The following is a 22,893-nucleotide window of genomic DNA, read 5'->3' as shown; positions in this document are numbered from 1 at the left end:
TTAAAGGAGAAACATGAGACTTCCACTGCCTTTGAGCTGGGGTGGGCTGCTTCAGGATGTGCCCCCAGGAATGGGGACACGGTTCTGTCCACCTGCCCTGAGAATGCATCTGTGGAAATGTGGGAAAAGTGCCAAGAAGGGAGGAGGCCAGGTGGCACTGGACAAAGATCACTGGCTGCTCCAATGGGGGGAGAAGAGCCAGGAGTCCAGAAAGGAAGTGGGTTGCTATCAGGTCCTCTGTTTTGACCTCGGGGCTCCCTGAAAGTGTCTTGGGAGCCCCCAAGATGTCTCAGACCACTTTGAGAACTGCTGAATTAAGAATATGGTCATGTGAGCCACATACCTGGATACTGATCTGGAAACTTAACATTAAAAAAAAATCTATCTATGGAGTTCAGTTTCCCTTTTCTTTGTTTATCTAAAGATCTGCATTGAGACCGGCAAGGGTCATCCTTGGATGTCTGCTGAATCAGAAGACTGTAACAGGATTCCTGGTCATTTGTTAAAGGATTCATTCAATGTAACAAAAAAACATACTTGTAGGTACAGTCTTGTTCTCATTTACAAATCATTTCCCAATACAGGGACATAAACAGAGTTATGGGACCTTAGAGCTAGTAGGACCCTGAGAATTCTAGTCCAAACCTCTCATTTTAAAGATGGAGAAGTTACAGTCCAGCTAATTGGATTCAACCCAATTCAGCAAGCATCGAGCACCTACCACATAGCAAGTAAAATCAAGCAGAGTAAGATGCCAAGAACTGACGGATGGAGTGTTATATTAAATAGGGTGTCCAGGGAAATTCTCTCTAAAAGGGGACTTTTCAACAAGGGCCTGAAGGAAATGAAAAATAAGTCATGTGATATTTGGAGGAGAGGTTCTTGGCAGAGAGAAATAAGTGCAAAGGTCCTGAGGTCAGAGGATGTCTGGCATGTTGAAGAAACAGGAAGCGACCAGTGTGGCTGGGACATGCAGTGGTGAGAGGCAGGAGTTGAGCTCAGAGAGGGGACAGGACAAGTCCTATAAGGCCTTGAAGGCCACTGTAAGGACTTGAGTTTTGTTCTGAGAGGGGAAGCCATTAGAGGGTTTTAAGCAGAGCCATCACATAACCTGACTTAGAACTTAATTCTCATCACTGGAGAGTAGACCAGGGCTGGAGGGCTGGGGGGAAGCAGAGAGATGGGTTAGGAGGCTCCTGCATTAAGTCAGACAAAGGATGATGATGGCTGGGCCAAGGGTGATAACAGAACAGATGTGAGAAGTGGTCAGAGACTGGAAACATTTGGAAGGGCAAGTCCTCCTGAAAGGAACTCGCCCAGGTCATGCACACTTAGGAAATGGTACAGCTGCGGTTTAGGGCTACTGATTCTCTCTCTGGCCAAGACCTCAGTGCTTTGCATATATTATCTGTAAGTCTTACCACCACTGGAGAGGTAGGTTTTTATTTTACAGATGAAAAAAACTACAGTTGAGAAGGTCAAAGAGACCTCCTCAAGGTCACCCAGTTAGTAAGTGGCTGTCTCAGAACCACACTAGCCAGACTCCAGAACCTCATTTGCCAAGGCTCAGGGTATCACTACTGAACACCCAGAAATCTCAAATGACATTGTCACGGGGCCAGTCTCAGGGGGCAAAGACTGCAGTGAACACACCGCAAATCTCCTGCCTTACAATGTCCCCCTTGTCCGAAATCCCCATCAGAAGAGATTTCTCTAAGGGGGAAGGCATTGCAAACCACAGCCAACCATGTGAAAAGAGTGATGAAATCCTGAAGAAGCTTAGGGTGGGAGGACTTGAGCAGGCAGCTCAGGGATCCAGAGAGCAGACTGTCCAGAACATCGCAGGGGCATGAACCTTGCCCATCTCAGTGCAACCAAGTTTCTTTGGTCAGCAAAGCTTAGGGAACGTGAACGTCATAGTCATTAACCTTTTTTTTTAGATTCCAGACCCATTCCTAGGCCTGTGGCTCATGTGACCATATTCTTAATTCGGTACTTCCTGAAATGGTCTGCGGCCCCTTAGGGGTTTCCCAAATCCTTTCAGGGAGTGTGGAGGCCAAAAGTCTTTTCATAATAGTACTAAGATGTTGGTTGCCCTTTTTACTCACTGTCTCACTAGTGTACAGGGGAGACTATATCACTGTGAGATGACTGGAGATTGAACGCAGAAGCAAATAAAAGAATCTAGCTATTTTCTACTAAGCCAGGCATTTGAGAGATTTGCAAAAGTGTAAAGCAATGCCACGCTTTTCAGTCTTCTTTTGTTTGTTTTCAAAAGCCCAGTTATTTTTCATTAAAATATTGTTAATATGGGTTTGTTATTACTACTTTAAATGAATTACTAAATAAATAATTTTAAATTCTGAGTTTTAGTTTCTCATAGAGTGTAAATCAATAAATATAACCCACATAAACATACTGGGATCCTCAGTCATTTTTAAGACTGTAAATATGTGTAGAATGTAAAGGGACAAATCATTCGGACTGGCTGGAAGAGTCACACTCAGAAACCCAGACGCTGCTGCTGCAATCAGCCGAAGCCTGTGTTTCGCCTCTGAGCACATAAAGTGGTCTGAGTGGCAAGCTGGGAAGGAGACAAAGCAGGGAGGAGAGAAATGCCGAGAACTGTGTTGCTGCTGTGAAGACCAGGTTGACATTACACTGTAGTAACACGTGAGGGCACCCTTACCAACCAGCAGATTTTATGCAGCGCGGGGTACTGGGCTTACCAGTCAGGAAGGCACAACATCATGCATCTGATTCTGTGCCTCCAGCAGTGGCTGCTGAAACACCAGCCTCCCATGGAGTCCCGATAAGGATGGAAGGACACTTTACTGCCTGGAGCCCCAGAGAAGCCACAGTGCTGTGGTGGGCCACCCAGGCAAGGTGACATCCGATGCTTTGTGATGTCACAGGCTGTTTATCTTGGGTTTTGTTTCTGTCCCGTTCCTGTGGTTGCCCACCCCTGAGACAGGTTCATAGCAGCAAATTTCACCTAGTCTTTGGAGGGAAGCAGCACCAGGAAGAGGACAGGCTGGGGTCGGAGATCTGGCTTCTGCACATGTCTTCTTGAGTGCCCTGGGCCACAGGTTTGCACTTTTCATAGGGCTCCTCCTCTCGGGCTCAGAGGGCTGTTTTGATAATCAGATGGCACAACAGTGCAATGGGCATCGTCAACCTTAAGATTCTAATGTAAAAGTGTGGGTATTTATGCAATTCTCTTATCTCTCTCACTCTATGGTGTGGGTAGTGAGCAACGGCAGGTGTTTAGTAGGGAAAAGGCAGACTCTGGTGCCTGAGAAGCCATCCTAGGGAGGTGCCAGGGACAGAGGGCAGGGGGCGGGAGAGTGAGAAACCTCAGAAGCAGAATGGGGGAGGCCTGGCAACTGATTAGATGGGAGAAGGGGAGTTCAGGCAGGAATAGCCTGGGACCATTTCCAGGGTATCTGGAGGGGAAGGGGTCATATGTTCTTGGAGATGGAGGTCCTTTTTCTCACAGGCTCCAGCCCCTCTGGGTTTGCTCTGCTCGTGAAGGTGGTGCAGGCTTTGTGGCTCCAGCTGATGAACACATGCTCCCATAAACATCATGCTAAATAATTCACTAAATGTAAGCAGACAAACACATTTATTTTGTCCTAACTTATGGGGACAACCCTGGGACATAAGCAGAGTTATGGTACATTAGAGCTAGTAGGACCCTGAGAATTCTAGTCTAACTCCCTCATTTTAAAGATGGAGAAACTGCAGCCCAGATATTCCAGTTTAGCTCCATTTAACAGGCATTGAGCACCTACCAGGTGGCGAATAGAATTAAGCAGAGTAAGATGCCAGGGACTGATGGATGGCGTGTACTATGATCTGAATATCTGTGTGTTTCCCCTGAGATGCAGAGGTTGAGGCCCTACCCCCTTGGGTGATGGTATTAGGAGGTGGGCATCTGGGAGGTGCTTAGGTGATGACAGCGGAGGCCTCATAAATGGAACTAATGCCCTTATTAAAGGAACCTCAGTGAGCTCTCTGGCCTCTTCCACCATGTGAGGATGCAGGGAGAAGGCAGCAGTTTGCAACCCAGAAGAAGACTCTCACCAGAACCCAGCAGCACCGTGATTTGGGACTTTCAGCCCCCAGAACTGTGAGAAATAAATGTTGTTTTTAAGCCACCCAGCTGATGGTATTTTGTTATAGCAGCCAGAATAGACTAAGACAAGGTGTTATCTTGGATGGGTTGCCCACTTTTGTCTGCCAAGGTGGGACTCCCAGGCTCCCAGGCACCAGGTTGCCATAAAGGACCTCAGGACCACAGAACTCCCTTTCCAAAGTCAGTGGATGCCTCGACTTCTACTCCAGACAGACTTAATGGGATTTCTTTGCTTATTTTTCTCCCAGGACTTACTTCCCTGGTTATATTCTAGGACCATAAGATCTGGTCACATTATGGGGGAAATGGTATTTCCATCTATATTCAGAGGGTGTAAAAAAAAATAAATAAATAAACCCTACTGTCAGAGGAAATCATCAATGAAATATTTCAAGAAAATTTCCCAGTGCTGAGGGGCAAGTTTCCACACTGAAAGGGACCATTCTAGCAAAGTGAATGAAAAGATACCCACAGCAAAGCAGATCATTGTGAAATTTCAAAACACTAGGGAAAAAAATAAGGATTTAAAAGAAAAATCATGTTGCAGACAAAAGAAGCAGAGATCAAAATGATTTCCTATTTCTCAATAGCAATCTTTTTTTTAAGACAATGGAGCAATATTTTCAAAATTCTAAAGGAAAAAATATTTTTAATCTAGATTTCCTTATCCAGCAAACAATCAAGTGCAAGGGTAGAATGAATTTTTCAGCTATTCAACGGTCAATGTACCTTTTCTCAGGAAGGTACTGGGGGACATGACCCACCAAAATATGGGGGTAAAACAAGAAAGAGGAAGACAAGGGAGCAGTGACCCCGGGAATGACAGGAATCTCCCAGTGATGGTTGTGCACAGGCCGCCCGGGGAATCATCCAGACGGGAGCAGGGACTTCCCAAGAAGATGACATTGGTAGGTCACTGCAGGCTTCTGAACATCTTGAATGGAGATTTATATACTTGACACAAACTCTGGAGTTGAATTAGTGATGAGTTCTTAGAAGCCTAGATGAAGCAAAACAAATGATGATGAGTGAAAGCATATTTTATAGTTAAGATTCAAAGAATGACATGTAACATTAGAAAATCAAATAGGATTAATATATGTGTAGTATGTAGAGCTATGATGGTAAATACTAAAAGAATGAGCTGAAAACTTGGAAAGGAGGAAAAAGTGAGAGCTGGGCCTGGGGACAAGGGCCTTTAAACCTTGATTGCATATAACTGATAAAAATTCAAACAGAAGGTGGGGGGTGGGTATAGCTCAGTGGTAGAGCACTGGGTTCAATCCCCAGTACCTCCATTAAAAAAAAAATTCAAATTGAAGTTAAACACCACCCCCTCAACCCCATTTCCCACCCCTCCCCAGTCAGGCATTCAGTGTTCTTTGTGCTTTGGCCACAAGCTTATTTCCACTGCCTTCCCCCTCCCTACATACCTATGATGTTTTATCCTTGATTATATCTCCCATCTGGAAGCTGTCAGCTCTGTCTAAGACCCAACCTCATCCATCTAAGATTCTACAGACCGCCCCCCACCCCACCAAAGCAGGAAGCATCTTCTCAGGTGCACTGATTGAGGTTGTGCCTCTCACCATAGTCTGTGCAGCAGTGCCTGAGGCTTCCTAGCCCCCAGCCAGCCCTTGGGATCCTGACTGATCCTGGTCCTTGTCAGTCTCCCCTGTGGGACCCAGCAGGCTGCATCTGGCCCCCACTGGACCTAGTTGAATCCCAGCTCTTGGCATCAGGGCCAAACACACATGGGGTGATCCTGGAGCTCCAGAAACCCAAACCCTGGCCTTCAAGGGTAGCTGACTGCAACCTCCTAGTGCCCCTCCATCCCCTGCTGGACTGGCCAACAAGCTCCCCGGACAACGCCCCCTACTCATTGGCCAGTCCCAACATTCACACTCATAGCTCTGTCCCTCGGCCTCTGTAATCAGAGACACTCCTACACAAACCTGAGGCAGGTTGGTACAGGAGGAGGCAGATTGCCTAGGAAAAGGTGATGTGTTCACCCAGTGTTTTCTCCTCCTCTTTATAAGCACGAGGGAATTATGCAAAACAGGCCTGATACCGTCAACAAAAGCCCAAGGCCATGGAAGAGATTGTGCCAATGTCCTGCAGGGGGAGCCTTTGAGAGTAGTACCAAAGAGAGACTCCACGCCAAGCCTGCGGGAGATCACAGTGAGCCCTGTGGACAAAAGGCCAAGGAGCACTCGCCATCACGGTGGTGTCCTGGGGTGATGGCCATGCCTCCAGGGAAGGCAGGGGGCCTGGCAAAGGCGGCCAAGCCCACTGGGATCCGACAGCACATCTCAGGTGGGTGATGTTGGCAGTGCTATGTACCTTCATCGAGACTCGATTCCCAGGTAATGTCAGCCTGGCCTCGGCTAGCACACACAGTACCTTCCAGAGAATTAGAATTGGAAACAGGCCTCTGGGCAGATGAACTGTGAAATGACACCTCTCCTCAGCTCTGAAGCAGGCCTTGACAGATGGGGCTCAGGCTGAATTTCAGCCTCACTCCAAGGCCAGGCACTTTTGAACAATGGCCCTGGACACCAGTGAAACACTGTAGGAAATCCAGAAGTGCAGAGGAGAGAATAGGGAGGTGCGTGTGTGGTGGAGGGAGCCGGCTGGTGAAACACCCTGATCAAAGCAAAACGTATTTAAAATCCAGAAAAGTATCCAAAAGAAAATTGAGATTGCCCATATTGTCAGTTATTTGATGTTTAAGCCTCAGAAAATTTGATGTAGAGAGAAATCAGATCCAGAGGGTCCTGTAATGCCTTTTCTTTGGACAACAATGTTGAATCTCACTGGTCTAACCTTTGCTGGATGTCGGGCCCAGCAGCTCCCTCACCAGCCCTGGCCTCAGCCACAGTGATATATAAGTTTATGCTAAACATTGTTAATGTTACTGCTTCCTCTGCAGCCTGGACCCAGGAAGTCCATTACTCCTCACAGCTCGGGGCCCCTAGAAATCCCCCAGCCTCTGGAAAGCCATTCATTGATTCATCCTCACTCCAGAATATTTCTTGAACATCTTCTCTGCCACATTCTTATCCTCAGGAAAAAAAAAAAGAAAAGAAAAATCACTGTGTGTAGAAACAAACAGTTGCATTCCTGCCCCTCTGTCCTTGGGGGCAGCTGCTCTAATTCATCACAGCTGTCCCTCCCGCTCAGCCCTGCCTCACTTTGGCGGCACCCTCCCAAGAGCCTCTGCTTGCCAGAGGTCTGTTTTACGTTGTTTCTCCCCGGCAGTCATTCCCAATGTTGGCCCCATGATACCCCATTGCTTTGGTCCACCTTTTGTGACATCCTTTCTACTGGCTCAGGACTAGGCCCTGCTGTCATCTTAATGGTCCCAGGCCGACAACAGGGAGTGATCTGTATAAAAGGGAGGGACGTATCACATAAGAAGGAGATGCATTCGAAGCATGTGAGATCCTTAAGAGGTGAAGAGGGCAGAGGGAGTGTATTTCAGCATGAGCAGAGCAGACAGAGCCTGGGGACAGGCCAAGGGAGCCCTACACAGTGTTTCCACACTGTAAGCCTCACATGCTTGTGAGTGTCACACACCTGCATGTTGCACGTGTATAAGGGGTTCTCCCTGAGGCTAACCCCCAAGGGCTTTAACACTTTCACAGTGGGAGAGGGGTGTTGACAGCTTCAAGTCACCAGGGCAGGTCCTTCCTTCCTCCCTCCCTCCCTTCCTTCCTTCATCACCAAAAAGGGCCCTTAAGTCCCACAACTGTAATAGGACTATTGTTCTTGGGGGAAAACTGCAAAGTTAATTAACTCGTAAAGGACTGTGTGTGGATGTGCTGAACTATGTCACCCAAGCCGTGGCCATGTGTGTGGGGGTGAGGGGGCGGGTGCAGGGGGGCGGAGAGCAGCTCTGGGGGCGGGTAGCATAGATAACAACACTTCAGCTTAACTGTCTCTTGTTCCTGAGGAAATAGCTGATTTTTTAAACAAGCTTTTTCTTCAAGAATACGAAAATTCAAAATATAAGACCACACACAGGGAAACAGATAATTGCATAACATTGTTTGGAGCTAAAAGAACTGTTTCTAAAAAAATCAAAATATCATACCAGCTGCACTATTGTTACCGAACCAAACTGAGGTCCGCTCGCCCGCACGCAGTGGACCCAATCTCCTGACACCAGGTTGTGGTGAAGGAAAGGGCGGCATTGACTGCAAGGCGCCCAGCAAGGAGTCCAGGTATAGCCAGTGCTCAAAACACCCAAACGCCCAGTGGTTGAGGGAGGCATTTTAAAGGCCAGGTGAAGGAGGAGAGTCATGGAATTATGGGATCAGTTTGTGCACAATGTTTTGATTGGTTGATGGTGAGGTAACAGGGCGGGGTCACAGGGGTTAACATGATCAATCCTCAGGCTCCAATAGGTCTGGGGACAACGTGCTTATCGGGTGGTTAATGGCTTCCATTTGGTGGGGGTTTAACGTCTATAAAACAACTCAGGAAATGTGCATCCGATACTGTTATCTGGGTACTTCAGATAGGAGGTAAAGCAGAGGGTACGGGGGAAGGGTTTATCCCAGGAAGGCCCCATAAGCTCCTGATCAGTTACACTATCAGCAAGCACAAATGATCAGTTGATGTGTGTAAGTATGTATTGTCAGTAAACAATGTGCATTTAACTCCTCCCCAGGCCAGTGCTCTGGCATATGTGTGGTGACAGCTGGCCACCCTAAGTGGGGCGGGTTCCGGGGGGGTGTCCAAGATGAGCAAAAGGAAGAGGCCAAGGGGGCTGCAGTGAACACCAAGCACAGGACATTCTCTGTACTATTTAAAAGAGTTCATAGACTTCTTGAAACTCAAGAACAGTAGAAACTAAAAAAAAAAAAAAAAAGAACAGTAAAAGCTAGAGAAAATTCTTTCTCCCATGGAAAAAGCACCATAAATCCTTTGAATCAACAAGTCCTTGTAAGAAAAAAAAAACATGAAAACTATATTTGGTAAGCTTGGTTTTAATTTAAAAAATTAAACTTTATGTTGGAAAGTTAATCTTGTTCAAATGCTATCATGTCCTCAGAGAAGAGGTCCTCATTCTACCCAGACAGGACACTGGATCCCCGATCCTGTGTGACACTGCCAGCTGCAAAAATTTCTTCCATCAGAGTAAATTCAGCAAAGATTTATTGAAAAAAAAAAGTAAATAAACCCAGGTTATTTGATTCCAAAGTCTGTTTTTTTTTTTCCTTTATACCACAAGTACCAAATTAGGCAGATCTTTAGTTATTTGATAGCTATGATTAAATTTTTGAACTATAATCAAAGGATGTAATTTAAAAAGAAAATTATTGCATTTACATTCCCAGCACTGTGCTGAAGGAAAAGCTTAGAAAAAGAAACTCATACTCTGGTCAGGGAAAAGGGCCACAGAGCCAGGCAGGAGGTAGGACAGAGCAGTCTGCGATGACAGGGAGAGAGCCACAGCTACCCGTCCAAGTGCAGGCCCTGCAGGCCTGGATGGCTTCCTGGAAGAGACTGTGGTTGGACCTTAAAGGCACAGAGTGGCATGGTGGGGTGGGGGAGGAGGTTAGGGAGGGTGGAATTAGTTGACTGGAAAAGAAGTAGCTTTAAGTGCAATCTTTACCCTTGCCAAGCCTGAAGTTTCCAGTCTGGCCCCTTAAGGGAGTGAGAACAGAGTCCCCTGAGAGCCCTCCCAGCTCTGAATTCCAAGACTGCCCAAGGGAAGAGCAGAAGCAAAGGCCCTGAGGCTGGACGGAGCCACAATGAGGTGTTGATTCACCCTGGAGCGCTGCCTGCTCAGAGTATTGGCTCTATGTTAGGGTATTAAAGGGGAAAGACTGCTTAAGTGCTGAAAAGATTGGACTTGGTGCTTTAGGCAGTGGGAGCCATTGTAGGTCCTAGAGGAGGGAGGTAGTCCAAACCACTGAGGACGCAGTAAGGAGAGAATAGGCCCCTGCATATGAGCTGGGTTAGATGTTTTGTTTCTCTCTGCAGATCCATTCTCTTCCCTGCTCCGGGCTAAGGAACCCCGGAGGATGGCATCAAGGGACTCCCTCGCTAAAGGAGGTACAGCTGGAGATCAGAGGAGGAGAGAAAAAAAGTGTGGGCATTTACTCCTTCCCTCTCCACCCCCTCTGCCCATTCCCTCCTCGCCTGGCTGAGCTCTGGCTCTGGGTTGGCTGGGTTCCTCATTGCCCCACCAGGTTGCTGGGGGGGTGGGGTTTCCCTCCCATCACCCTCGTGGCCCAGCTGTCTGCTGTAGCTAGTCCTTGGATGTCCTTAACTTTGCATTGCTGGAGGGAAAAAAATACAGGATGCTCTGTTAGATTTGCATTTCAAAGAAATAAATGTTACCTGAGAACTGTGGTTCACCTCTTGGTGGGTGTCAAACCAAAAGACACAACCAAACCAAAGAGCACAAGAAGGAAGGATTTATTACTTGCAGCAAGTAAGGAGAACACCAGGGAGCTTTCCCAAAGCAGTGTTTCCCTGAACAGCAAAACTGGGGAAATTTTAAGCCATGGGTACATGCATATTCATGAAGGGATTTGGATGGTAGGCGGAGCCCAAACTTTAGCTGAGTGAAGTCATGAGGGTCAGAAAAGGTCAACATCATCATCTCTTAGATTCCAGTTGATCTGGTGGTTGAGCCCCTGAGGCAGGATTTAAATTCCCCAAAAAGCTCAAGACAGTGCTTTAGACTAGTCATGACCAATGAAACAGAACTGGGAGTCTTTACAAGGGATTTGTTGTCTTTGCTATTGTCACTTCTCTTTGTCCTTTTCTTCTCAAAAGAACATTATTCCTGAGACCTGTTCAAGGACAAGCATTGTGGCCAGGCTTAGATCTCAAAAAGACTTGGGCCAAAAATGGCTTCTCTTATGTCAAGAAAGCCATGTCTAGTTCTCTTTCTCTGGGGACTCTCTGCCCTATCTGTCTACATAATAAATAATTCTTTTTGTGTATGCCCCCAATATAATAGCTATAAGTAATTATCCTAAAAAAAAGATTTGTTGTTTAGATGAAGTTCAAATTTAACTGCGCAGTCTGTATTTTTATGTGCTAAATCTGGCAACACCATTGGAATCCCCCAATCCTGCCCACAGGCTGTACTGGACCTTTCTTCTCTGTTGGAGGGAAACCCTTGGATAGGGCGTTCCATTTCCTGCTGTTTCTGACCCACACACAAGCTGTCCTCTTTCCATTGAGTTTCTTGGGGTTGCAGAAGCAGCAGGCCCTGCCCCTCAGGGAGGGTGAGATTTGCCAAGCCTGATCCCCCCCACCGAGCCCAGGTCAGTGGCCAGCACACAGTCCCTTCTTCTGTCACTGCCTCCTGCAGTGCCTGATGCACAGAGACCCTGAGGGGCCCTCATGTGAATCAAGAAGCCAGGTTATCTGCACTAATGCAGGGTGCATTTGTCCTGTGCCTGAGAACGACAGCTGAACAGACTCAGCCTCCCTGACAGGCTGGGCCGTCTGGGAGGAGACCCTTGTGATACCCAGGGCATCATGGCTGGAGGCGGCCAGGGCAGTGGAACAGCCTGGGAGCCACAGATGTGAATCTTGCTTTGCCTCTTACTGGATGCATGGCCCTGACTGCTCTGAGCTTCAGTTTCCCCACCTGTAACCCGGAGACATGCCCACCCTCAGGGGTGTCAGGAAGAATACATATGTAAAAATTTTGGCACATAGAAGGTGTTTCAAAAATAGGAATTATTTGTAGATATCATTCATTGTATATGTCTGTCTCCTCTGTGAGACGGTGAGAACTTGAGGCCAGGAACCATGTCTTCTCAGCATCTACCCAGGGTCTGGCAGAGAGCAAGGCTCAGAAATGTCAACGGAGAGTGAGGTAAGCTGCATTCGCCATCTGACAAAAGTTGCAGAATCAGCAAGAGAATGCTTTCTGAGTTAAGCTTCTGGGGTGGGAGAGCTCATTATGAGGGACCCGATCCAGGCCTTTCGAGGCCCTGAATTCTGTGTGAGGAACAACAGAGTTAGCATGAGCCCTTGGATGGCTTTTCCAGCTCTCAAGCACCCCCCCATCTTTTTTGTGCCTGTGATCCAGCTTTGCTGACGCGTTGAGTATAAGCTTTGTCTGTTTGCTACGAGGTCTAGTACTGGGAGGTGGGGCAGCGGCAGGGCATTCCTGGGGCAAGAGACCTCCTGCTAGAGAGCAGGCAAGCCCTCCCGCAGCCCTCTGGCGCCTTCCGTCCCTCAGGAGAGCCAGGATTTCCCCTCCGGGCCACAACTTGGCAAAACCAGCCTGATCCTTGTTGGTTTCCCCCAGGCCACAGCGCACTCACCAGCTCTGGGATGCCCCGGGCCAGAAGCCCAGGAGTTTTAAGGTGGATTAGCAAAGGGGCAGGGGTGAAGGGGACCTTTTAGGGAGTACAGCTCAGAGGCCTCTACTCCCAGGTGACAGTGGGGCTTCTGAGGACCCAGGGTCTACTGCTGGGGCCAGCTGACTGCTGGTTTGACGTCAGGCTGGGTGTGGGCTCCAACACAGACCACCTAGCACAGGCTTCATCTGGGCTTTGCCAAATAAACACAGTTAGCAACACCTGACCACACAAGACCAGACGCCTGCTGGACTCAGACCTCCCCATGCCCACATCTCACTAAATTCAGTGCTTGGAGCCAGGTCAGACCAGGACAGAGGTAAGCCAGTGGAGGCCAGGGAGATCGGAACCACCGGGTAGGTCGGAAGGCCTGTCCGTCTGCCAGGGGGACGCAGGCCAGAGACCTACCCAGTCCATATCCTGGGTGCCCTTCTGCAGAGAGGAGGGAGGAGGGGATAGAAAGCTGAGCTAAGCTGTCCAAGTGACATCATCCAGAGGAATCATTTAAACGAAGGCATCTGATGAAGTCTCTGGAATGGACAAAAGGCGTTTTGCTTTTCTTTCTCATTTGTGGATGGTAGCTTATTGGGCAGATTGGATCTACCTTATACAACAATTAAAAAGCTGTTTTCTCTGCAAGTCTGAGTTGTGATGTGGCTCAACTTGGGACCTTGCAGCAAATAGAGAAAGTGTTTCAATAAAGTCAAGAATTACAGAGTCATCGAGGCCACCAGAGGGACCAAGGGTGTTTTGAGGACATGTCTGAGGCTGGCGTCCAGGGCAGCATACTTTTACATCTGTTGTAAAGTGGACTTGAGCCATGGCATAGAGATCTTCTGAGTTCTCTCTGTCTGGTCATTTTAGCAACAAGCCATCTCTCTGTGGCCCCGTGTCAGGGGCCAGAGGACCTGAGCTCGGAGTGGCCACAGGCTGTTGACCTGCAGGAGGGCAGGAGGGCTGGAGGGGCTCCCGCTGGCCGCAGCTGAAAGAGGCCCCCACACCCCGCCCTCTCCCTGAAGTGCGTCGTCCTGAACCCGTTTAAGTGTCTGGTGGGATCTCTGAGAGATGTGTTTCAGCCTTTCTCAAAGGATGGCAAGGACCCTGGCACAGCCTCCTGGCCTTGTTTCAGGAAGGCCCTTGGAGATCACGCAGTCTGTCTCTCCCGCCGGTTGGTGAGCTCTCTCTCTCTCAACAGTGGCTGCTTCCCTCCTGCCCCTATTCTCTTGCGTATTTGTTGACCTGAAATAAATAGACTGCTGTATATTTCTCCAGCAAAAAAATAGGCTTATTCAAGATCAGCAGAGAATTGCAATTTGGGGTCTGCAACCCTGGCGAGCCATGTGCAAGTGCCCACACAGCAAGGAAAGGAGAATGCTTTTATAGAGGGGAAAGGAAGTCAGGAGGCCTCTAGTAAGCAGAGTCAATGGCTTTTCATTGGCTGGGTCCTTGCCAGAAACAAAGAGGAGTCTTTCTTCCACCTGTTAGGCTCTGCTATTGTGACAGGGCGTGAGAGCACGGCCCGCAACACCCCTACCCCATCCCCTCCCCTCTTTTGGTCTCTTGACCCTATTTAATTGAGGTTTCTGTTTATTAATTTTTTACATATTCCATCTGTCACCCCTTCTTTGCCATGATCTGCTCTGGGGGGCTGACAGATAGGGACTGCATCACCCGTGTGCCCCTGCTTCCTGGATTCTGCTTGGGTTTGGTCAATGGGAGGCACCAGTAGAAGATGGCAGGGCAGGGGGAGAGAAAGGACTAGGTGTTCATCCCCATCTGTACACACACACACACACACACACACACACACACACAAATAGCCCCCTCACAGGTGACACAGTTCCCTCCCCTGGTCCCTTCAGCCTAGAACTGTTCACGCTTCCTCGGAATCTGGTTCTAGGGGCTTTGACATCCCTTTGGCTCCCTTAACTGTGTCCACGCCTTTGACCAGTCCTTTAATTCCTTTCAGTTAAACCTTTGTGAGTCCTGCCAGGAAGACCACCTCAGAGAGGTCCTTGCTGCCCTTCTAACACCCTGGACACCCCAGGGCCTCTGCAATGGTTCTGGAAAACCCCCAGGCTAAAGACTGGGTCTCAGCTGAAGGGCAATGTTGATGCTACCTGTTGCATTTCTCAGATTCCCTTCCCTCCAGGACCTCTGAAGCCTGATGACCTGAGAAGGTTTGGAAGCTCCTGCCTCTGGACCTGTCTGCCATAGAGGTCACCTTCCCTCTAATCCTAAGACCTTTCTAGTCAGTGGATCCCTTGGCAAAATCATCATAACCTTTCTAAGAGACAAACCCACTGGATCTATCCCAGGACCCTGGGAAGATATGGCATCTCCTTTACCATCACCATCACCATCACGATCTCAAAAACATGAACAGAATAGCCCTGGGGTCAAGTGTGGGTCACATGTGGCAGAGGCTGGGATAAACAGGGCTCCAGAACAACGAAGGGAAATTTATACCTTGGGCACCTGCAAACTGGAAGCTGAGAGCTGGCTCACTTTCCACCTGACAGACTCATTCAAGGTCCAGCTCAGTTCTCAAATGTCACCTCTTCTGTGAGCCCTCCTTCCCCAGAATTAATCATGGATTGTGTCCCCTCAGAGTCTGGGGACATATCACATTGCGTTAGTTACTGGTTTACCTGATGATCCCTGTCCTCCCAGTCAGGACTTGGATCAGGCAAGTCAACATTTTCTAGATGTTCACAAGTATGTATGACAAAACATGCCTCAACTTTAATTTGCCCAGGATCAAGGCCAAGAAATTCACCCAGACAGTTTCATTTGCCTTTCCTGAAGACCAGTGGGAACCAGGAACATCCTAGGGTTTTCAGTGGTTGGAAAATGAGCTCACTTCACAGGCATTTCCTTTGCTTAGATTAATAAGAGGACAAAATGCTTGACCTCAAGTCAGGAGACCTCAGCTGAAATCCACACTCCACTGCTTGTTTCTGGGTAACCCTCAGCAGTTGACTTCAGCTGTCCATCCCTCAGGCTCCTTATCCAAGAAGCCCTGAACACAATAATGGATGGGGAGAGCATGGCCCTATAAGGAAGCTTGGTAAGGACAGGAGTCTGGCTGAACCCTAGTGCTGCAACCCTGAAGGAGCCACACGGCTAGAAGGGAGTGGTGGTCCCCCAGGACTGTGTTTGGCAAAACAATAGATGAACTTCTTGATGGCTCTGCATTTGAGGACACAGGCACCCCAGATTTGGAGAGGGAGGAATTGGGGAGGGCGCTTGCTGGAACTGTTTGGTTTGAGAGGAAAAAGAGGAGATTTGGGAAGCAGAAAGAGAGAGAAGGAAGAAGGAGCTGCTCTAGGGAGAAGAACTTGAGGGAAGAACAGATTTAGAGCAGACATTTCTGAGTGAGTGCAGAATAACATCTCTTCCCCAGGAAGTCCTCTCTAAGACTTACCCTGTGCACCAGTGTCTTGGCGGTAGATAGGTGATTTAAGGGGCTACAGTGAGCTGAGACTAGTCACAAGGGAAATGGGATGAGGAACATGACTGTCCCCTAATCACATTGGACTACATGAGGCTGGGCTGATTTGTAAGGGAATATAGCAGGCATATAACAGTGTAATAGCACCCCCTCCACACACTCTAAGTCTTGCCCATTTAACACCCCCTCCTCCCTGGAGTATGGCCACAGAGTAGGAGTCAGACCTTCTTGCAGACACCTAGACTTTTGTGCACAGGAGATTCTGCCCAGTCAATTAAGAATGAGCTTCAAAAAAACAAGGTTTTACCATGTAGCACAGGGAGCTATATTCAATACCTTGTAATAACCTATAATTAAAAGGAATACGAAAAAGAATATATATGTATAACTGAATCACTATGCTATACACCAGAAACTAACACAACATTGTAAATTAACTATACTTCTATTAAAAAAAAAAGAGAATGGGCACCAGGTATAGGACTGAGACCTAACACACATGCAAGTCCTCCGTTTTTGAGTGCATAGGTGGCAAAAATTGCTACAGGAAGAAGAGAAGACAGCTGAGAAAAAACAGAGCTAATCCAAGATGAATTAAGCTTTTGTTGCTCTAGGAGGAGGGAGGATGAAGAAATGTCACATTCTCAGAAGGTCCTTAAGAACATGAGTTTATAATGGTTCAATAAGCCAGGTCATTGCTGATCTGAGTGACAAGAAAATGATTAACATAGATTTAATTTCCATAGGACCTGAGTGTTCAAGATGAGGGTAGTCCCTTCAATGACTCTCTGCCCTGAAAGTCCTCCTTGCTACCCCAGGCTGCCACGTTATCTGATCTGGTGACTCCTCCCCTGGAGCCTTGGGTGGGCTTCTCACTGCTCTCAGGTGCCACAGGACTTTCTCCCTTCCCAGCCCGGGAACATCTCATCTCTGGCTCTGGTGCTGGATCCAGACACACTCTTCCCACACCCTCCAGGACCTCTAATAAAATGGCATCTCTGTTTCTGGCTCCCACAAATAGAGAAATTGTTAGGCTGTTTTACAGCCATCCTGTAATTCCAGGACCGTGGGATTATAAGGTCTGCTTGAAAAATGAAGTGGCAGGCAGAGGAGTGAAGCAAAGAGAGGAAAAATAGAGAATTTTCTTTCTTTCTTTCTTTCTTTCTTTCTTTTTTTTTTTTGGTGAGAGTATGAAAGAGAACTTTTCAGTAAAAATTTCTGCCATGAGTGAAAGCAGAGAGTCAGGGAAACCCCTGCATGTTTGAGGCAACAGAAGATGGTAGGTTGGATTAGAGTGATGGCCATGGAGATAGGGAGAAGGGGCCACTTGTAAAACATATTTTGGTGATAGGACCAACAGTACCTGCTAATGGAGGTGGATGAGGGGCTTGAGTAATCATTTTGCTTAAGCATTTGGTATAAATAACTTCTGGTTTAGAGACTGGGGGCATTGACCATACACCAGGCAAGAATGTATAGCAGACATGTATTTTTGCCTCAAGTGGGATGGTTCTGGCCAGGGCGTGGAATCAGGCTGTCCATCCGAAGAACAACGCTGTCATGTGAGGGTGGTAGTTACATCAAAGCAAAGAAGCTGCCACCAGCACTGTTGTATCTTGGAAGCTCTCAGAAGCCTTGGTTATATTTGGCTTTTGGAATAGGGTGCCGAAAACATGATGCAAGATACTGAAGATACAGGCTGTACTTTTCTCAAAAATCCACCAAATGCACTTAAACCTCTTCAAAGAGTCCAGGAAATAAACAAGCTTTTAATTACACATTACAATGAAAAAAGAAACTTACATTTTTAAGGACAACTAGACCAGTGGGACAAATGCCTTTTTAAGCTTTTTCCTTCTAATTTAGTAGGACATTGCAGTCGGTTCTTCACTGGGTCCTGAGCCATGAAATGTTGGCTTTCTGGGAAAAAGGGAAAGGAAAAAACATCTATTAAAGAATTCCCTTCCCCCTCCCTCCCCAGAGAAATGCCAATAAAACAGTGGAAATACCAAAATTTTGCTTTACAATGTGTCCATGGGTTGGTTAAGTGAGTGGCAGCAGGGCTGGGGTTCTGTTCACTGTTTTGAAAACATCTGACAAAGGATGGGGTGGGGTGGTCAGGGTGAGATAGGGAAGCAGGGAATCAACTCAGCCTAGAGTCCAGGGAAGTCACGGGTTGTGGGAGAAGGGACTAGGGAGAGAGGGACATGGGAAAGAGGGAAGAGAGCTGGAGAAATTTGGAACTTCACAGCATATGACAGCATTGCTGGTAACCACTACCATATGTTGATCATGAAGTTGCAACACATGCTGGTTTTTCTTTTCTTTCTTTCTTTCCTTCTTTCCTTCTTTTCTTTCTTTTCTTTTCTTTTCTTTTCTTTTCTTTTCTTTCTTTCTTTCTTTCTTTCTTTCTTTCTTTCTTTCTTTCTTTCTTTCTTTCTTTCTTTCTTTCTTTCTTTCTTTTCTTTTCCTTTCTTTTCCTTTCCTTTTTTTTTTTAACATTTTTTATTGATTTATAATCATTTTACAATGTTGTGTCAAATTCCAGTGTTCAGTACAATTTTTCAGTCATACATGGACATATACACACTCATTGTCACATTTTTTCTTTCTTTTCTTTCTTTCTTTTTTCCCTCTTTTTCTTTATTTTTCTTTCTTTTTTCTTTTCTATTTTGAGCAAAACCTTATTGTGGAGTCCAAACCTTAAAGAGTTGACAAACAGAGGATTCACCTGTTCACCTCATGCAGGGATTTCCTCTTCGGGCCCCCTGTCCAGACAGGGGTCTCATCACATAGATTTGCAAGGCCAAAATGTCAGGGCAGAGTCTAGTTTAGAAAAAGATTTCTCTGGGTGAGTTTAAAGGCCTATGGGATTTATGTCATCTTTCCCATCTTTGGATGGAGAAGTAAGCAGGCCTGACTTCACTGCAAAGAAAAGGCTTGGCTTAGTGGAGCCATGGTGCTTCTTAATCGACTCAACCTCATCCTGGTTCTCACAGTGCCCTGTGCCACCCCCATTTTCCCAAACTCCAGCCCTGTCTTCCTCAGTCCCTGGCCTGGACTGTCCATCCCACAGCAAACAGGTGAGGCCACGCCACTCTCGAGCATCCTCTGGTTTTCATCCCGGCCCATCCCCCCTTATCATCATTTTTGCTCTAAAGTAGTCACCCCTGTGCCTGCAGCCCTCAAGAAGGAAAGGCTGGGACACATCGCTAATCTATGGAGCTGGCATTTAAAGCAAAGGCTTCGGTACATGCCAAAAAATAGGAAAGATGTAGACCGAAATAAAAAGTTCATCTATTTCTTTTCAATCCCCTAATCACTCAGTTCCTCTTTGTGGAGGCAACCTCCTCCTCCCCCATAATAATGTCTTGTATGTCCGTTGAGATATATACTATGTATCTGCAATCATAACCATGTATATTATTAAAAGTTTTTATAATAGTAGCATATTTTACATAGTGTCTGCAGCTGTTTTTTTTTTTTCCACTTAATAATTTGTCTTGGAGAGATATTATTTTAGTACATATAGAACTGCCTTTCCTTTTTAATGGCTACTTAGCATTCCATTCATACCTTGGTGGTTAATTTTATGTGTCAATTTGGCTGGGCCATGGGGTGTCCAGATATTTGGTCAAACAGTATTCTGGATGTTTCTGTGAGGGTGTTTTTGGATAGGATTTACACTTAAATTGGTGGACTTTAAGTAAGCAGATTGCCTTCCATAATGTGGGTGGGCCTCATCTAATCAGTTGAAGGCCCGAATGGAACAAAAATCTGAGTGCAAGCAGAGTGTTTTTGAACTTGAGCTGCAACATGGGCTTCTTCCATGCTCTCTAACCTGGATGCCTCTGGACTTGAACTGGAACTTTCCTGAGTCTCCAGCCTGCTGGCCTCCTTCAGCAGATTTTAGAGTCACCAAACCTCAACAATCGTATGAGCCAATTTCTTAAAATAAATCTCTTTTTATATATATCCACATCCTATGGTTTCTCTGGAGAACCTGACTGATATAATATATAATCTACTTGACCTGGTCTCTATTAATGGGCACTTAACTTTTTCATTGTCCCGCTATTACAAAGAACACTGCAATGAATATCTTTGTATGTAGGTTATTATGCACATGCCACACCTATGTTTTAAGCACTGTGGTATTTTGCTTCAGTATAAAGGAATGTAGAAAATCCTCTCCCCAAGCAATAGCCAGGCTAGCTGGGGTAATGTCTTCCTACATATCTTATTTTGAATGTCATTAGTCATTAGGGAAGCGCAAATTGCAAGCATAATGAAATACCCCTTTACGCCCACTAGAATGGCTAAAATGATGAAGACTGGCTAGATTAAGTGTTGGTGAGAAGGCAAAGTGCTGGAACTCTCAAACCTTGCTGGTGGGAGTGAAAATATTACAACTGTGTGGTAACAGTATGGCAGTTTCTAAAAAAGGTAAAAATATACTGATGATATGACTCAGACATTTAATTCCTATAAACTTTCTGGAAAGAAATGCAAGCATATATCCACACAAAGACTTATGCACAAATGCTCACAGGAACTTTCTTCATAATAGCCAAACACTGGAAACAATCAAATATGCATCATTGAGTAAATAAATGTATTGTGGGAGATCCATACAATGAAATATTACTCGGCAATACAAAATGGCCTACTGATCTACACAAGGGCAAGGATGAGTCCCAAAATAATTACGCAGAGTGAAAGAGAACAGACAAAACACAAGTAAATATTGTCTGACTCCATGTATGTAAATTTCTAGAAAATGCAAATTAATCTATAGTGACAGAAAGCAAATCGATGCTTACCTGGGAACTGGTAGGGGAGCAAGGAAATTTCAGGGGGGTAATGAATGTATTCGGTATCTTGATTGTGACGACTGTTCCACAGATGTCTACATAGGTAAAAAACTCATCAAATTGTACACTTTGAATATGTAGTTATTGTAATTCAATTATATATTGTTAAAGCTATAAAAATCTTGAGTGTCAAAAGGTAAGTGTTAATGCTTTCTTCCTTTCTGTATTCCTTCTAGCACAATCTTAATCTTTCCTATGTAAATGAATGCTTCAGGAAAATTAGAGAATGTTACATACTCAAAAAGGCAAAAGGGCAAACAAAGCACATTAATATTTTCCCAAAATATCACCCCCAGTTAGCTATAAGTTTATATTGTGAGTAAACCCCCTACCCCATACCCTGCTCATCTCTTATCACATTCAAAAGGCCAGAAGCAACACTATCCTGAACTGTCAGTTCCCCAGACACACCAGCTGTGGTCACTGTGACCTGCAGAGTGGGCAGAGCTGAGACCAGCTACAGCCTCCAGAGCAGGAGCTCACTGCTGGCCTTGAGGGCAGAAGCCTGAGAATGTCCATGGGGCTGATGCCTTTTGTTGCTCCAAGCTGAGCTCTCCCTCCCTGGCTGCAAGCTGTGGGAGGAGAAAGATGAGTCAGAGCCACATTGCAGCCTGCAAGAGACCAGCTGAGAGGCTGGGGCACTCCTCACTGCTGGCAGCCTGTGCAGATGTCCTCCCACCAGGCCCAGACAGGCCTTCAGCAGCTGCCCCAGATATAGGGCTGGATGCTGGATGAGCAATCAGAAGGTCCTGTTCCAAAGCAGCCAATCCCTCTTGGCACAAGACAGAAGCAAGAAGAAAATGGATGCACGGAGTGAAGGAGGAAGGGCAGTCCACTCCAGGTTAGGGCTGAAAGGGTTCGACACTAGTATTCCAGCCTCACTTCATTCTAGAGAGGGGCAGGGGCTTTTTCAAAGTCTCATGCTCACTGCAGATCAACAAACTCTGAACCCTGTGGCTGGGATGGTCTGAGAGTAGAAGATTCTGGGAAACTTTGTCTTCTATGTAATTTTCACTGACATCAGCTGCTGTTGCAGGGGACCCCCTCCCTCCCATCCCAGCCTACTCCCAGCCCCTCAAAACCTCTGACAGAAGGATCTACTGGGCTCATTCTGTTTCCCTTGGACTTCAGAGGACAATATTCTGCATTGTATAAACTGCACAAAAAAGGTCAACCAGTCTTGCCCATCCCCTGCTCACCCAACAGGGACAAACATTAATAGAATCTACATTATTTATTACTTTTAAAAATTATAGTCCAGGTATTTGGCAAGTTTATATTTGCAGAATAAAGAGAGGGATGTTTAAATGCTCAGATCTTGAAAACAAAAAGGCAGAGGACTCTGGGTTCTTTAGTTTCACTTGCCCAAGCCCCCTTTTCAGCCCCCAATTCCAAAGAGGGCTGGTAATTCTCCCAATTTGCAGGATTGTTTAAGCTCACAGACCCTGGATCCTTGTATTTCCTGGAGACTTATGTGCTTGGTTATGCTTGACTATTTGTCTTCATTTCAGATGTTTAAGTGTAGCTGTTAATTGAGTAGTAAGGGTGGTAGAATGTTCCATTCTCAGTAAGATGTATTTGTTTGTTGGTTGGTTGGCTGGTTTTTTGCGGGGGTTTAGTAATTAGGTTTATTTATTCATTTTTTTTTTAACACTTTTTGTATTGAGTTATAGTCAGTTTACAATGTTGTGTCTATTTCCAGTGTAGAGCACAATTTTTCAGTTATACATGAACATACATATATTCACTGTCATATTGTTTTTCACTGTGAGCTACCACAAGATCTTGTATATATTTCCCTGTGCTATACAGTATAATCTTCGTTATCTATTCTACATATGCCTGTCAGTATCTACAAATTTTGATCTCCCAGTCTGTCCCTTCCCACCCTCTTCCCCCTTGGCAACCACAAGTTTGTAGTCTATGTCTATGAGTCTGTTTCTGTTTTGTATTTATGTTTCCCTACTTCAAAAAGACACCTGCACCCCAGTGTTCATAGCAGCACTATTTACAATAGCAAGACATGGAAACAGCCTAAATGTCCATTGACAGATGATTGGATAAAGAAGATGTGGTACATTTATA

The sequence above is a fragment of the Camelus ferus genome, chromosome 15 (assembly GCF_009834535.1).
Source record: "Camelus ferus isolate YT-003-E chromosome 15, BCGSAC_Cfer_1.0, whole genome shotgun sequence".
In the NCBI taxonomy this organism is placed as follows: domain Eukaryota; kingdom Metazoa; phylum Chordata; class Mammalia; order Artiodactyla; family Camelidae; genus Camelus; species Camelus ferus.
The sequence above is the reverse complement of the archived record's forward strand: the minus strand, read 5'-3'. Positions refer to the sequence as shown.